The sequence below is a fragment of the Gorilla gorilla genome, chromosome 15 (genome assembly GCF_029281585.2).
Source record: "Gorilla gorilla gorilla isolate KB3781 chromosome 15, NHGRI_mGorGor1-v2.1_pri, whole genome shotgun sequence".
Lineage (NCBI taxonomy): Eukaryota > Metazoa > Chordata > Mammalia > Primates > Hominidae > Gorilla > Gorilla gorilla.
Window position 1 is genome coordinate 87,508,293 of NC_073239.2, and position 17,165 is coordinate 87,525,457.

At 39.8% G+C, this 17,165-nt stretch overlaps 1 long non-coding RNA gene across 1 annotated transcript in view; it reads right to left on the reverse strand.

The window, feature by feature from the left end:
• The window catches only part of LOC109023297 (uncharacterized), a 32,539-nt gene extending 15,637 nt beyond the window's left edge, over positions 1-16,902 (reverse strand). Inside the window, exons 1-2 of the long non-coding RNA XR_002002697.3 lie at positions 16,606-16,902; positions 9,354-9,450 (exon numbers count right to left, since the gene is read on the reverse strand). This is a non-coding gene — a long non-coding RNA (uncharacterized lncRNA). The remainder of the gene's footprint in view (positions 1-9,353; positions 9,451-16,605) is intronic.
• Positions 16,903-17,165: the final 263 nt, after the last annotated feature.

Sequence of the window (17,165 nt, forward strand, 5' to 3'; positions counted from 1 at the left end):
CAAATAACATCAATAACATCAGTAAGAGGACTCGAACAACACTATAGACCAATTGAACATAACAGATATAAGCAGAACACTCCATCCAACAACAGCAGAATATAAATTCTTCTTGCATGCACATGGAACATTCTCCAGGAGAGACTACAAATTAGGCCACAGAACAAGTTTTAGCAAATTCAATAACATTGATATCACACAAAGAATGTTTTCAGCCAGGCATGGTGGCTCATACCTGTAATCCCAGTACTTTGGGAGGCCAAGGCAGGAGGATTGCTTGAGCCCAGGAGTTTAAAACCAGCCTGGGCAACATGGTGAAACCCTGTCTCTACCAAAAATACAAAACTTAGCTGGGTGTGGTGGTGCATGCCTATAGTCCCTATAGTATATGCCTATACTCAAGAGGCTAAGGCAGGAGGATCACTTGATCCTGGGAGGCAGAGGTTGCAGTGAGCTGAGATCTTGCCACTGCACTCCAGCCTGGGCGACAGAGCAAGACCCTGTCTCAAAAAAAAAAAAAAAAAAAAAAAAGACGTTCATATGGATAACTGTAAAAAAACCCACAAATGTACAAAATGTACAAATGTGTGGAAATTAAACAACACACTCTTAAACAACCAATGTGCCAAAAAATAAATCATAAGAGGAATTAGAAAATACCTTGAGAAAACTGCAAATGAAAACACAACATACACAAACTTACAGGATGCAGTGAAAACAGTGCTAAGAGGCAAGTTGTATGGCAGACACATGTGACAGCAATAACTCAAGCATAGCCTGAGAATGACCCTATGGTCTAGGAAGAATGTGTGTTCAGAATTTCAAGCTAAGGAATTCAGGAGTGGCCAACCTGGAAATTCACTCCTTAACTATGAAGAACATCCAAACCCCTGGTCCATCCCTTCGAATGTAGGCTGTACAGGGGATCAAGGCCCTTTGTTTTGAGTTAAATGGATGTTACCAAGTGGAGGTTGTTAAGTAGAGGTTGCTAAATGAAAATGTGGTATAACATACATTATTTACATGGGAGTGTAATGAAAATGTGGTATAACATGCATGATACAAATGGGTGTGGTTTGCCTGTCCAGCTCACTGGTCCTGGACCACTGTGTGCATAAGTCCCCAATAAACCCTATGTCTTGTGTGCTGGCTCTGGTCTCTTCTTCAGCCTCTGTGAATCAATATGAATCAATGGAATCAATATGGGTCCAGCACAACAGAAGTTTATAGCTGTAAACGCATACATTAAAAAAGAATAAAGATCTCAAATCAACAATCTAACTGTACACTCAGAAACTAGAAAAAGAAGAACTAAACCCAAAGCTATAAGAAGGAACAATAATATGATTAGAGCAGAGGTAAACAAAGTAAAGAATAGAAAAACAATAGGAAAAATCAATACAACTAAGAATTTGTATTTGAAAAGATCAACAAAATGGACAGGCCATTAGCTAGATTTACTAAAAAAAAAACAAAAAAGAGAAGACTCACATAACAAAATTTTTTAAAGGGGGTACATTACAATCAATATGACAGAAATGAAAGGAATTATAAAACTATGAACAATTTTCACCAACAAATTGGATAATCTAGGGAAACAGATAAATTCCTAGAAAGATACAACCTACCAAGACTGAATCAAATACTAAAGAAATAGATAATATGAAAGATCAATAACAAGATGTTGAATTCGTGATCAAAAACCTCTAAACAAAGAAATGTATAGGACCAGAGGGCTTCACTAGAGAATTCTATCAGACATTTAAAGAATTAACACCAATTCTTCTGAAATTCTTCTAAGAAATGGCAGATAGGGAATACTTCCAAGCTCATTCTATAAGGCTATGAGGCTAGCATTACCCCTGAGACTAAAGCCAAAAAAACAAACAAACAAAAAAAAGCCACCAGAAAAGAAAACTATAGACCAATATCCTGGAGGAATATTAATGCAAAAATCCTCGAGAGAATACTAGCAAACTGAATTCAGTCAGATGTTAAAAAAAATTACACACCATAGCCCAGCGGGATTTATTTCTGAAATGTAAGAATACTTTAACATATAAAAATCAACCCATGTAATACACCACTTAACAGAAGGAAAGGGGAAAAACACATGATCATCTCAATGCAGAAAAAGCATTTGACAAAATTCAACATACTTTCATGATTAAAAAAAAAACTCAACAAACTAAGAATAGAAGGAAACTGCCTCAACAAAACAAAGGTCATTTATGAAAAGCTCACCGCTAAATCGTACTCAGTGGTGAAATACTGAAAGCTTTTCCTCTAAGATGAGGAACAAGACAAGGATTTCTACTCTCTCTATTTCTATTCAACATAGATTGGCAATCCTAGCCAAAGCAATTAGGTAAGAAAAAGAAATAAAAGTTATCAAAATTAGAAAGGGAGAAGTAAAATTACCTGTGTTCACAGATGACATAATTTTATACATAGAAAGCCCTAAGGACTACACACACACACACACACAGAGAGAGAGAGAGAGAGAGAGAGAGAGAGAGAGAGAGAGACAGAGAAAATCTATTAGAACTAATCAATAAATTTAGCAACATTGCAGGATACAAAATTAACACACAAAAGTCAGTCGCATTTCTATACACTAACAACGAACAATTCGAAAAGGAAATTAAGAAAACAATTCCATTTATAATAACATCAAAAACAAAAAAATTTAGGAATAAAATGAACTAAGAAAGTGAAAGACTTGTACACTAAAAACTATAAAACATTCCTGAAAAGAGTAAAGAAGATAGAAATAAATAGAAAGGCATTTCTTGTTCATGGTTGGAAGGCTTAATATTATTTAGATGTTCCTACTATCCAAAGCAATGTACAGCTTCAATGCAAAGACTATCAAATCCTAATGGCATTTTTTGTAGAAATGGAAAAATCCATCCTAAAATTCATATGGAATTTCAAGAGACCTCAAATAACAACAACAAAAAAAATTGAAAAAGAACAAATTTGGAGAACTCAAACTTTCTGATTTCCAAACATATTATAAAGCAACAGTAATCAAAACAGTGTGCTATTGGCATAAAAACAGACAAAGCAATGAAATAGAATATGGAGCCTAGAAATAAACTGTCATGTATACGGTCAAATGATCTTTGACAAGAATGACAAAACCACTCAATGGGGGAATGACAGTCTTCAACAAATGGTGATGGGAAAACTGGATATCCACATGCAAAAGAATGAAGTTGCAAACCTGTCTCACACTATATACAAAAATTAACTCAAAATAGATTAAAGATTTGAACATGAGATTTAAAACTATAAGACTCTTAGAAGAAAACATAGGGAAAAATCTCTTAACATTAGTCTTGGCAATGATTTCTGAAATATGACCCCCAAAGCACAGATAACTAAAGCAAAAATAGACAGTTGGGATTACATCAAACTTAACTTTTGTGCATCAAAAGTCGGAATCAACATAGTGAAAAGGACATCTATAAAATGAGATAAAATATTTGCAAATCATTATCTAATTAGGGCTTAATAGCCAGAATACATAAAGAGCTCCTACAGCTCAACAACAAAAAATCAAATAACTCAACTAGAAATGGGCAAAGGACTTGGATAGATGTTTCTCTAAAGACGATATAAAAATGACCAGCAAGCATATGATAAGATGTTCAACATCACTGTTTATCTGAGAAATGCAAATCAAAACCACAGTGAGATATTACTGAGCACCCAGTAATATTTGGCTACTAGCCAAAAAACAAACAGAAAAAACCTCAGAAAATAACGAATGCTGATAAGGATGTGGCGAAATTGGAACACTTGTGCACTGTTGGTGGATTGTAAAATGGTGCAACTACTATGGTAAACAGTATGGATTTTCCTTACCAAATTAAAAATAAAATTATCATATGATCCAACACTCCAGCTTCTGGGTATAAATCCAAAACAACTGAAAGCAAGGTCTTGAAGAGCTATTTGTAACCCCATGTTCACAACAGTACTATTTACAATAGCCAAAACGTGAAAGCAATCCAAATATCCATCAACAGATGAACAGATAAGCAAAAGTATTACATACAATAAAATATTATTCAGGGCTGGGCGCAGTGGTTCATACCTGTAATCCCAGCACTTTGGGAGGCCAAGGTGGGTGGATCACAAGGTCAGGAGTTTGAGACCAACCTGGCCAACATGGTGAAACCCCATCTCTACTAAAAATACAAAAATTAGCTGGGCATGGAGGCACACGCCTGTAATCCCAGCTACTTGGGAGTCTGAGGCAGGAGAACACAAGAGGCAGAGGTTGCAGTGAGCCGAGATCGCGCCACTGCACTCCATCTCGAAAGACAGAGTGAAACTCCATTTCGAAAAAAACAAAAACAAACAAAAAACTGCCTCACCTTACACATTGAGGTAGTATTGTAAGGATCTAAATGAGGCTAAAATGTTTGATAAGCCACAAAGTACTAGATGAACTTATGCCATTATGAATATGGCACTCATACTGGCCAGGCACAGTGGCTCAAACCTGTAATCCCAGCACTTTGCGAGGCCGAGGCAGGCAGATCACAAGGTCAGGAGATGGAGACCATCCTGGCTAACAAAGTGAAACCCCATCTCTACTAAAAATACAAAAAAAAATTAGCCGGGCGTGGTGGCAGGTGCCTGTAGTCCCAGCTACTTGGAAGGCTGAGGCAGGAGAATGGTGGGAACCCAGGAGGCTGAGCTTGCAGTGAGCCGAGATCATGCCACTGCACTCCAGCCTGGGTGACAGACTGATACTCTGTCTCAAAAAAAAAAAAAAAAAAAAATCCCAGAAAGAAAGAAAATCATTGAGGAGGAAGGATATCTGCCTGAACAGGTTTTTAATGCAGATAAAAGTGCCCTATTTAAAAATTAAATGCCACAAAGGACATTTATTAGTAAGGAAGGGAAGTGAGCACAATAATTTAAGGCAGGAAGGGATAGGCTAACTGTTTTATGGAGATGCAGATGGGTTTATAATCATGACTGCCCTTACCTATAAACCTGCTAACCCCTGAGCCTTGAAAGGAAAAGATAACACCAGCTGCCAATCTTTTGGCTGATAAGAAGGCCTGGATAATGAGAACCCTTTTTCTGGATTGGGTCCACTGATGCTTTGTCCCTGAAGTCAGAAAGCACCTTGCCAGTAATGGACTGCCTTTTAAGGTTCTTTTGATATTGGACATTGCCCCTGGCCACTCAGAACCCTATGAGTTCAACACTACAGGTGTTAAAGTGGCCTACTTGCCCACACACACAATGTTGCTAATTTCACCTCTAGATAAGGGGGTCATAAGGACCTTTAAAGCTTATTAAATATGGTACTCTATGGAAAGGATTGTTAGTGCTGAGGAAGAAACCCCCAACAGAGAGAACATCATGAAAGTCTAGAAGAATTACACCATTGCAGATGTCATCAGTGTTACAGAAAAAGCTGTGAAAGTTACCAAGCCTGGAACAATAAATTTCTGCTGGAGAAAATTGTGTCCAGATGCTGTGCATGACTTCACGAGAATTACAGCAGAGCCAGTCGAGGAAATCATGAAAAGAGACTGTGGATATGGCAAAAAAAAAAAGTAGGGGATAAAAGTTTCAAGATATGGATCTCAGAGAAATTCAACAGTGATTAAATACCAAACCAGAGGAATTAATAAAGATGACTTGATGGAGCTGAGTGCTTCCAAATCAGTGCTAGATGATGAGGAAGAAGACATAATAGAAGAAGCAGTGCCAGAAAGTTAATTGACATTAGAAAATCTGGGAGAAGGTTTCCAATTATTCAAGACTGTCTTTGACTTCTTTCACCACAGGGACCCTTCCATGATATAGGCACTGAAGCTAAAGCAAATGATTGAAGAAGCATTGGTGCCACAGGGAAACATTTTTAGAGAAACAGAAAAGCAAAAATGTCAGATAAAAATTATGATGTATTCCATAGAGTGACACCAAGTGTGTCTGCCTTTCTTACCTCCCTTCCATCTCCTCCACCACTTCTTCCTCTGCCACGCCTGAGACAGCAAGACCAACACCTCTTCTTCCTCCTCAGCTTACTCAGTATAAAGATTGTAAGGATGAAGGCCTTTATGATAATCCACTTCTAATTAATGAATAGTAAATAGATTTTCTCTTCCTTGCAATTTTCTTAATAACATTAGCTTTTCTGTAGCTTACTTTATTGTAAGAATACAGTATATAAAACATATAACACAAAATATGTGTTAATCAACTGTTTATGTGTTATCATAAAGTTTCTGGTCAACAGTAGGCTCTCAGTTAAGTTTTGGGGGAGTCAAAAATTGTTCAAGGATTTTTGACTGCACAGAGGTTGGCACGCCTAACCACCCCCCCACCCAATCTTCAAGGGTCAACTTTACATCAGAAGTGATGATATATCACTTCCAAGACTCAGTTTTAAAAGATTATGGATCTCTTAGATCTCTTGTTCTGGGGGAAGCTGGGTACCATATTGTGAGGACACTCAGGGCCTATGATGCAGTGGATCATCAAGATGCCAAGATGTTCAGCCAATAGCCAGCAAGGAACAGAGGCTTGCCAACAATTACGTGACTGAGGCTGGAGCTGGAATCTCTTCTAGTGGAGCCTTCAGATAACGTCAGTCCTGGCCAACAGCTGGACTGCAACATCTTAAAATAACTTAGCCAAAACTACACAACTAAGAGACTCCTACAGAGACCATGAGATTGTTTGAAAATGATAAATGATATTTTAAGCTGCTAAGTTTGGGGGTAATGTGTTACACAGCTACAGATAACTAAGATATCTCTCTAGCAATTCTGTAGGAAAAAAAGTAGTGTGATTGGCGGGATTGGGGGATTTAAAAGAGACTGCTAAAATGTTAAATGTCTGCTAATGGAAACCCAAGGTTACAGGATCAGAGTTTCATATAAATTTATGAGGAACAAGACAATGACCAAAAAAATCTACATATAACCAACAGCAGAGCCAGTCTTAGCACTTGGCCAAATAGGCTGCTGCCAAGTAGATAGAATTTGAGAGTTAAAAGTTCCAATTACCCTTAATTAGCCTGAAATTTTACCATTAGAGATTAATGTCATTGAACCTTATAGCATCAGGTCTTTAAAGTTCTCCTGGAAGGGATTATATCTTAAAATAGTATTTATAATAGGATTATGACAGAAGACAAAAATCTAACTAATGAATGGTTCATCTGAAGAGACTTTTGATACAAAGACTATTTATATAAGTGTGGGCATGGTTAAAGAAACCAAGAAAGAATGTTGAAGTATCCAGAGATTAGCAAGAGAGGGAAGATATTTAGGCAAAAAAAGAAGGAAGGAAGGAAGGAGGGAGGGAGGGAGGGAAGGAAGGAAGGAGAGAGAAAGAGAAAAGAAAGAAAGAAAAAGAGAGAGAGAGGAAGGAAGGAAATGAAAGGAAGAAAGAAAAAAAGAAAGAAAAGAAGGGAAGGGAAGAAGGGAAGGGAAGGGAAAGAGAGAGAGAAATAAATTGTATTACCAGAACCCATAAAGAGGTAGACTCAAGGAGGAAGGGCCCCCCAGTTATAATAGTGATAAAAAAAATCGACCGCTGCCAAAACCTTGGTGCCAAAGCAGGGAGGAAGTGGGAAAAAAATGTTAATCTGTCTTCTCTTATCCTCCGGTCTCATGTTGGTGCCTCCCTTTTGCCAAAGCTGACGCTCAATAAGAGGGCAAAGAGCCCAGTTGGTGCAGAGGTCAACCTCCCAGGACATAAAGCCAACAGAAAAAACAGGGAATGGACAGCAGAGGGTGGCACAGTGTTGGAGCATCTTTGGATTGGAGAGAATCAAAGATCATCCAGGATGATCATCCAGGCATTCTGCAGAGATCCTCTTTATTGCAGGAATACCAAAAACTCTAAGGGAGGCAAAAAGCATGACCTTTGGGGTAAGACACACCTGCTTCCAAGCTGTGTGACCTTGGTCAAATTACCAAACCTCTGAAAACCTCAGGTTTCTTCTAAGTTGAGTCTCAGAATAACAGCCTCATGGGTATGGGTGAAATTAAGTGATATACACAGAGGTGTGGAGACTGGCCTTCTCCCTGACAGGTAAGCTACTGACTTAGTTAAATATGAAAGATTTGATGCATCAGAGTCACACTGCAACCTAACTTTTCAACTAGTTAAGTGGTTCATCAAAACATCTTTGTTACTACTTAAATACCCATTGACTGAGGCCTGATGAAATACATTCTGATGCACTCATAAAAACACATACTATATAGCTATATTTCAAAATGTAGCAGTTCTGTATACTGAAATATAGTGATTTCCAAGATAATAGTTATGATTGAAGATATATTACATTGAAAGCTAGAGAGACAGATAATCTCTATCTCTGGAGTGATACATAAAAAACAAGTAATAGTGGATGCCATTGGGAAAGATTTTGGAGGGCTGGGGCCGGGGAAGAAGGAACACATAGAATTTTTAATATATATTCCATTATATAGAGTACTGTTTGAATTTTTTCCCATGTACCTATACTATCCTTAAAAAAAAAATTAAAAAGGCCAGGTGCAGTGGCTCACGCCTATAATCCCAGCACTTTGGGAGGCAGAGGCAGGCGGGTCACTTGAGGTCAGGAGTTTGAGACCAGCCTGGCCAACATGGTGATACCCCATCTCTACTAAAAATACAAAAATTAGCCAGGCATACTGGCACATGCCTGTAATCCCAACTACTTGTGAGGCTGAGGTGGGAGGACCACTTGAACCCGGGAGTTGGAGGTTACAGTGATGACACCCCTGCACTGCAGCCTGGGGTAACAGGGTGAAACTCCACTTCAAAAAAAAAAAAACCTTCCTTGACACCAAGAGTCTTTAGAGTTGGTGTCTTGTATTCTTCTATTTTTTCCATTTATTCCACAACCATTACAGAATGCTTGCTAATATATATACTAGGTGCTTGGCTATAAAAAGAATAAGACACAATCTCTGCTTTCAAATAGCTACAGTCTAGTTGTAAAGACAAAAAAGCAAGCAGACAACCATTATGCAGTGTAATGAGTATGGCTTATCTTATTTTCCTTATTTAAAATGTGAAGACATACACACACATCCAATTCCACTTAAGCTCTTTTCCCACTGCAATTATCACATTCTAACAGCCTATGTAATTTATTTATTTATGATGTTTATTTTCAGTCTTCCCTCATTCTACAAAGGTGACAATTTTTGCCTTTTTAATTCATTGATCTCCAACACCTAAAACAGTGAAATATTTCAATAGAAGTTTGTTGAATGAATGTTGAATAAATAAGTGCTATGCAGTATAAAAGCATGAAAAGGGAGCTACCAGAACATAACAGAATGAATGCCAACCTTGTATATGGAAGTCAGTGGGACTTCATAGTGGAAGTGACATTTGTGCCAGGTCTTTTGGCAAATCTGGGTGACTTTGACTGGAAGACCTAATATTCTAAGAGCAAGCAAATGAGAAATACAGAAACACGAAACATGTAGGAAACGGTAAGTACAAAGGCATAGAGATATAAGAATAGTACATCTGGAAAACTAAACATATGGCAATAAATATTGGTTGTTGATAACTGTGTAAGCTGGGTGATAGGTTCTTAAAGATTCATTATGCTACTCTTTTTTGTGTGTATGTTTAAATTTGTCCATAATACAAAGTTAAGAATAAATTAATAAACTATGTTTTAATGAGTATAAAAGAATAGAAAAAAGAATTTCTCTCTTCCAATGTCTATATATATAAATCTCAGAGAAAGCTCTGATTGTCTCTACTTGGTCCATGTGCTTCTCCCTGAAACCAATCACTATGGTGTAGGAAGACAGAATAACATAATGGGCTCAAGCCTGGAATAGGTACTAGCAAGTGGGGGGGAGGTGACAGGGGCCGTGTAGGGAGCTAGAGGACACCATGATTGACAGTTCCACCCGACCACATGGAATAGGGGAAAGAAGAGTGTCCTAAGGAAGGTTGGTAGCTGATCCAAATAAATGATATCATGGCCCCAAGGAGGGCTTCAACTGATACTGGAGATGAGGCAGTCAGAGAATGGATTGGGTGGTAGGAGACAATGGAGATAGGTAGAGAGGCCTTATTTTTCTAAATAAGGTCAGGCTGAATCAGGCTCTGGAATCATAGAGAAATTTGTTGTTGGGTTGGGGTTGTGAGCAGAAGGTAGAATGAATGAAAATATGAATCTCACATTAGCTACATCTGGACACAAAATACTCAAAAATCTCCTGCTTTCCCATAGAGCGATATTTGAAGATTGAATATGGATAACAACTTTTAATGAAAATGCTATAATTTTTCAGGTAAATTGTAATGTTTGATGCAATTAGAAAAACATCCCCAAAATAGCTTTGATTTGGTTGTCATGTGACCAAACCCTGAATAGCTTAGCTTAGTACAAAAGATATTCAAATATATGTCTCACATATGCTCAAGAGATTGAGCTGAAGGAAGAGACAAAGCAGCACAAGCCATCTGTTTAGAAGGTACGCAAGCTCCAGAGTGAGTGTGGAGAGAAAGGGGCCTCCAGTCTTCCAAGACCAGTGGGTAGCAGAAGAGTCAAAGACTCCAAGAGGCAGAAACAAGATCCAGAACTGGGGCAGACACAATGCTTGAAGCCTGTAAAGGAATATTGTGCCTTCTACTGTTGACCATGCAAAAGTCTTTCCCTCAAAACAGTTCCACACACTTCTCTAGGAAATCTTCCAGCCTATCTCAGCAGTAATGAGCTGTTCGCTAGTGGTGTGAGCATCCACAGGATTCACTGGTGTGTGTTCAAGGCTAGCTTGTCAGGAAACAAGAGACAGGTTTTGATGACATTGGGCCAAAGTACCATGAGTACTAGAAACTTGCCGTGTGGCCCAGTCATCTTTCTGCTTCATGAGGTTCATGAAGAATCCATATATGCATGTGCCACTGACAGATGAGAAATTAAAATACCACTTTACAGTTACCTGAATAAATGCCCAATTTCTTAGTGTAGAACTCTTTGAAAAACAAAGTTAGAGGCCGGGCACAGTGGCTCATGCCTGTAGTCCCAACACTTTGGGAGTCTGAGGTGGGCGGATCACTAGAGGTCAGGAGTTCGAGACCAGCCTGGCCAACATAGTGAAAGTCCCTCTCTACTAAAATACAAAAATTAGCCAGGCATGGTGGCATGTGCCTGCAATCCCAGCTACTCAGGAGGCTGAGGCACAAGAATTGCTTGAACCAGGGAGGCGGAGGTTGCAGTTAGCCGAGATCATGCCACTGCACTCCAGCCTGGGCGACAGAGTAAGACTCAGTCCCTGAGAAAACAAAATAAAAAAACAAAGTTAGAGCAAGCAGCCTATACTAAAGGCCTACAAGGGCCTTCGTCTCCCTGTGACATACCAAAATCTCACTTTCTTTCCTGCCACATTAGACAAGATGCAAGCAAAAAATGTACACTTAGCTATGCATTTGAGGAAGAGAAACATGGCCAGATCCCAAGGGAAGGCCCTGATTCAGCTTACCTATTCCTGCTGCATTAAGAGAAAGCTGAATGGAGGTTCATAACTCTGTTCATGTTAAACGTGGATCAATGGATTCCCTAGAATCTGGCCAATCTGTAAACAACCCCTCTCTGGGAAAAAGTGAAGATTAGGAAAGAAGGGAAGATACTGAGCCTCTTGTTGGAAGTAAATGCTCAATGCCGCCAAGTGAAAACAGCACTTAGGCAAAAGTTTTCTCAGCAAAGCAATTTACTTCTATAGAAGGCTGCATCTCACAGATGGAGCAATGGCAAGAGCACACCGGACAAGGGAGGGTAAGGGGGTCTTATTCCTAACGCAGCTAGTCCCTACGTCTGTCTTTCCCCTATTGGCTAGGGTTGGACCACAAAGTCTAAGCTAATTCCAATTGCCTATTTTAAAGAGAGTGAGGGTCCAAGCTGGAGTGGCAAGGTGAGTAGTTTCCATAGGAAGGATGGTTACAGAGCAGATGACTAAGAATGACTAAGGACAGAACAGGTGACTAAGGATGACTACAGACAAAAGAGGTGACAGAGGCTAGGAGGGGGTTGTTTACTGAAACTAGGGGCAAAGAGGCATAAAGAACAAGGAAGTTAAACTTTAAAATGGGAAACAAAGAACAGGGAAGCTAAACATACTGACATATTGGTTCTTTGAAGAGGAACTCAGAACTCATTGTACTTAACAATTTTTCTCCCTCTTGAATTTTAAAGGGAGTTAACAGGCTAAACTTTGAAGAGGAATTTACTGTATCCTACACTCCCTTCCCTCTAAACACTTGCTTCTCAAAATTTGGTCCATGGACCAGCAATATCAGCAGCACCTGACAGCTTGTTAGAAACATAATCTTGGGGCCGGACGCAGTGGCTCACGCCTGTAATCCCAGCACTTTGGGAGGCCGAGGTAGGTGGATCACGAGGTCAGAAGATCAAGACGCAGTGAAACCCCGTCTCTACTAAAAATATAAAAAAATTAGCCAGGCATGGTGGCATGTGCCTGTAGTGCCAGCTACTCGGGAGGCTGAGGCAGGAGAATCGCTTGAACCCAGGAGGCAGAGGTTGCAGTGAGCCAAGATCATGCCATTGCACTCCAACCTGGGTGACAGAGCGAGACTCTGTCTCAAAATAAGAAAAAAAAAAAAAAGAAACATAATCTTGGGCCCCAGCTTAAATTAACAGAGTCAGAAAACTGCATTTTAATAAGATCTCCAAGCAATTCATATACACATTAAAGTTTGAGAAGCACTGAGATTCTTTTTTATATTTTTTGTATTTTTTTATTTCAATAGCTTTTGGGGTACAAGTGGTTTTTTGTTACATGAATTGTACAGTGGTGAATTCTGAGATTTTCGTGCACCCATCACCCAAGTAGTATACATTGTGCCTAATGTATAGTTTTGTTTTTGTTTTTTTTTATCCCTAGGCCCTCCCCACTCTCCCCATTCTGAGTCTCTAAAGTACCACTCTGTATGCCTTTGTGTACTCATAGCTTAGCTCCCACTTATATATGAGAACATACGGTTTTTGGTTTTCCACTTTTATGTTACTTCACTTAAAATAATGGCCTCTGGCTCCATCCAAGTTGCTGCAAAAGACGTTATTTCGTTCCTTTTGATGGCTTAGCAGTATTCCATGGTATATACATACCACATTTTATTTATCTACTCATTAGTCAGTGGGAACATAGGTTGCTTCCACATCTTTGCAATTGTGAACTGTGCTGCTATAAACATGCATGGAGAAGCACTGAGTTTCTCACTCTGAAGTTCATGCTCAGATTTTCTGTCATTTGGGTCTTTTCTCACTTCCTAAAATAGTGCTCTGCATATGGCCAATGGTTAATGAAAGAACGTTTAAGAAATTCTTGTTGGCATTTATTTAATTCCATTTGAAGGAAGAAGACCATTTTTGGGAAGCCAAAACACGTTTACCAATGAGTGGCTTAAACAGAGACAGAAGCATACTAACAACAAGCAAACAGAACGGTTCTAGACCTACACAGACAACTCTGTGGAGCGGGACAGATGGGCATAGTAATTCTACTCTCATTCCATGCTACCGCTCTTAATATTCCCTCCCTTCCTCGTTCATGCTCGCCTTTATCGGAGCTACTACTAAGCTCTTGTGCTGAGTTCTGCTTCATACACAGGTTAGTAACGCATGGGTTCCATGTTTCTCAGAGCCGTGTCCTCAAACCCAAAATCTAAGAGTGAGATACTGCACCATTAAGCCAGCACACAGTGGGAAAATAAAAAGCAATTTGGCATGTCAATATTTCTTACCTTTAAATGGTTGTGACCACTGTGACCCAATTCATGTCTTATTTCTGACAGGAGCCAAATCCCAGGCCTGGGTCTTTATCCAATATTTGCCTCCTGTAGCCTGTCCTATCTAAGTTATTTTAAGGACTGGTAACAACAAAAATTCGGAGTGCCCGACCTCTAATTTCTTCTCTTTGCTCTACCTGATGCAATACCTTAAAGTAAAAAGAGCCGGCAGTTGGCAAATATTTATGAATTAACTGGAGTTCTGTCACAACATTCTTATGGGATCCAACAATGACAGGATTTAAGAGCAATAATTAAAGTTACCATCTGTCGAGCACTTATGATATGCTTCACAACAACCCTATGAAGTAAGTAGTAGTCCCATTTAATGAATGAGGAAATTAAGTTTTCAGAAGTTGAATAACTTGCCCAGGAAATAGTCAAGATAGAATTCCAGCTAACACTTGTCTGAGTCTAGAATCTTTTAACCACTGAACTTATATGATGTCTCACTTGTAAGATACCACTGCAAACGCACTGTGTGAGCAGAGAATCATCTCCCCTCTCCAGGGATAACGTGAGGATCAAATGAGATGAAAAACGTCAAAGCATTTAGGAAAGTAAAGAAATACAAGATATAATTTAGCACGCTAAAATTGTGTCCAACTAAAAGCCCTAGGTTCTCTATAAATGACAATGGTATATGTGAAAAATGTTCCCCTTTATAATTAGAGCTATCTCATTTAATTCTATATACATTTTTAATTTATCAAATTAGAAAATATTTCTTAAGAGCTCACCCTTGATGTTGGCAAGGAGGTGGTGAAACTAGCACATTGCTGGTGGCAGCACAAGTTAGTACAATCTTTCTGAGAAGCAAGTTGACAATGTGTTTCGAGACTTTATTAAAACTTGAAATAATGTTTTGTAAGAAAAAATAAATTAGGAAAAAAAATTTCAGTATAAAGATAGTTAAGAGCATAGATTCTGGAGCCAAATTTCTTGGGTTTAAGTCCCAGCTCCACTACCCATTAGCAGTGTAATCTCAGGCAAGTCTCTGTGACTTGGTGTCTAAAATGAGGATAACGATAGCACTGATTTCACTAAGTTATTATGAAGATTCAGTGGATTATTATATGTTAAGTGCTTAACCCAATGCCTGGCACAATGTAAATACTATATGTAAGTGATATCTATTATTTTTATCTCAGTGTTATTTATAATAGCAAAATCTGTCTGACTATAGAAGAATGCTTAAGTACACTATGGTACACTTACAGTGGAATTTTTTTTTTTTTTTTTTTTGAGATAGAGTCTCCCTCTGCGGCCCATGCTAGAGTGCAATGGCACGCTCTTGGCTCACTGCAACCTCTGCCTCCCGGGTTCCAGCGTTTCTCCTGCTCAGCCTCCCAAGTAGCTGGGATTACAGGCACCCACCACCATGCCCAGCTGGTTTTTGTATTTTTAGTAGAGATGGGGTTTCACCATGTTAGCCAGGCTGGTCTTGAACTTCTAGTCTCAGGTAATCCACCCACCTCCGCCTCCCAAAGTGCTGAGATTACAGGCGTGAGCCACTGCACCCGGCCACTTACAATGGAATATTGTACAGAATATTAAAAATTAGGCTTTAAAAGAATATTTAATTACATATAATGTAAAGTAAAAAGCACAGGAAGCAAGCCTGGGGAACATTGCAAGACCCTGTCTCTACAAAAAAAATAATTAACCAGGGGTGGTGGTGTACACCTATAGTTGCAACTTCTCAGGAGGCTAAAGTAAGAGGTGAGAGGATCCCTTGAGCCCAGGAGTTTGAGGCTGCAGTGAGCAATTATCATGCCACTGCACTGCAGCCTGGGTGACAGAGAAAGACCCTGACTCAAAAATAAAAAAGAAAAGAAAGCAACAACAACAACAACCAACAGTAAATGAATTGTGTATATTGTTCCATACCACTTATGTTGGCTAAAAGAGCACTTTTTACAAATATAGATGCCTAGAAAACAACTGGTAGGAATTACATCAAAATATTAACAAAGAATACAACTGGGTGTAGACCGGGGGGTTCTTTATACTTTACTGTATTTTCCAAAGTCTCTACAGCAGTGTTTCTCACACTTTAATAGGTAAACAAATCACCCAGTATGCTCCTTAAAATGCAGCTTCTGGGTTAGTAGGTGTGGGATTTTCAGATTCTGCATTTCTGATAGGTTCTCCTGTGATGCTGATGATATTGGCCCAAGGTCTACACTTTGAGTAGGAAGGTTTTAAAGCAGCATATCTGAACCAATATACTGGTTAACTGAGACCCACCCTCAGAGTTTCTGATTTCTTAAGTCTGGAGTAGGATCCTAGGATTTGCATTTCTAACTGTTTCCCAGGTGATGCTGACACTGCAGGTCTGGGGACAGCACTCTGACAACCGGTGCTTTAGAATCTTTCTTTTTCTTAACATTAAGGAAGGGAGGGCACTAAAAAATATGTCAGGCTTCTCCATTGCCTCCAAAATCAAATCCAAACTCTTCATCCAAAAGCCCCCATAATCCAACCCAATCATTTCCCACTACTTCTCATTAGGCTATAAAATCAAACCACTATGCCCTAAACACACCTGAGATTTCAGACATCAGGACTTCCGCTGGATTTCCTCACTCCGGCTATGCCACTTCCTTCTATTTCCTCATGCCAAATCCTACCCAGCCTTCAAGGTCCTCAAATGCTATTTCCTCCATAAAGCCTCCTGATCTACCACTACTCAAAAAGCTACCTCTCCCTCCCCCCATCAGGGCTGCACAGCACTGTTCGTTCCTCCCCAGTGACAGGCACCATCTGTACCTGGTCCAGCGACTCTACCGGTGGGTGGTGTATCTTCGCCTGTAGACTGGGAGTTTCTTGAGGTCAGGGGAGTGACTTGCCTATCTTTGCCTCTTAGCCTTAGCAGATCCCCAGTAGACAGCTGACACTCAGAACCGACCAAAAGAAGGAAGGAATGGGACCTCCTGAGGAAGGGCACAGAACTGTCCTGTAAATGGAAACTAGACCGGACGCACGCCAAGCCGATGACCCACAGTAACAGGTGTTCTCCATCTCTGATGTCTGTGATTCATCCTGCACAGCTGCGCGCACACAGCACACGCATACACAGGCCCCCAGAATACGGCGCCCCACACGCTGTACAGCACGTCGCGTTCTGGACGCCCCGGCGGCCACACACACCAAGACACACCTCAGCGACAACCTGGATCCACAAAAAGGAGGCCCTGCCCCCTTAAAAAATACTAACACCTTACTGCAAAGAACTAGCAGCTACGGCTTGGGCCTGCGCCCCTTGTTCCCCGCCGCACCTCTTCTTGTAGTTAAGAAATCTATTTCTGCACGCATTTCGTCGCCGCCGC